We start from the raw sequence: 932 nt of genomic DNA, 5'->3' as shown, positions 1-932 counted from the left end.
ATTCAAGTTAGCATCTCCAAATCTCATCCAGGGACATAAAACCAACTGACAACATTTGATCTTCATGCCAACTCTGTGATGAAGGGTAGTGTTTTGGAATCTGGAATTTACTTTAAAATACTAACAATATGCATGCATGTATTTTTGAGCTCTTGACATTTGGTACCATCATAATCCCTATCAGGGATTCACACCCCATGGGAGTAGTTGCTACTTCTCAAACTACTCGCATTTCAAGAGGCAGTTAGTGAGGTATTTCAGTTTATTCTAACTCCAATCAATGCCAAAGGCTTGCTACTTAGCATAATGAACATAAACCCTTTTCTTCAGTAGAATTGGTGATTCATTAGTCAGCATCATAGGTTTTAAAACTGGGCAATGGTTGCGAGATTAGTGGTATGTAAACTATGGGGACTGGCTCTGCCCCTTTAGAGACTCTCTAACCACCCAAGAGCAGCTAGGAAGCCTGGCTCCAGCCTACACATTAGGCATGGCAACCAGTTGCCAACAAGTGGATTTGGATTCTTGACAACCCTAAGTGTATCAACGTGAAGCTAACTACTCAGTGGGGTTTTCAATGGCTGTTTTAGGAAGTAGATCATCAGACCTTTCTCCCCGGCAACGTTGGGTGAACCTGAACTTCCATCCTTTCAGTTAGCAGCCCAGCAGTTTGCAATACCTAGTGGTTGCAGAGTGGGCTGCTAACTGCAAGGTCAGCAGTTCGAAACCACTCTGTGTGAGATGACAGGCCTTTCTCTCCCATAGAGTCACAGTCTTGGAATCTCACAAGGACAGTTCTAACCTGTCCTATAGGGTCACTATGAACCGGCATCAACTCAATGGCAGTGAGTTTGGTTTAGTTCAGTTTAATTCAGTTCAGGGGCTCCATTATCAACTTAGCAGTCTGTGTCCAAAAAAGCTAAAAGCCAGTA

At 43.2% G+C, this 932-nt stretch overlaps 1 protein-coding gene across 1 annotated transcript in view; it reads right to left on the bottom strand.

Moving 5' to 3' along the window:
- Positions 1–932, bottom strand: part of DCLRE1C (DNA cross-link repair 1C) — a 49,661-nt gene that overhangs the window by 47,911 nt on the left and 818 nt on the right. The window lies entirely within an intron of this gene.

This window comes from Echinops telfairi, unplaced genomic scaffold, assembly GCF_000313985.2.
Source record: "Echinops telfairi isolate 266 unplaced genomic scaffold, ASM31398v2 ScPeMD7_7474;HRSCAF=8512, whole genome shotgun sequence".
Taxonomy (NCBI): Eukaryota; Metazoa; Chordata; class Mammalia; order Afrosoricida; family Tenrecidae; genus Echinops; species Echinops telfairi.
Note: the sequence above shows the minus strand (reverse complement) of the source record. Positions and strands in the feature narration are given on the sequence as shown.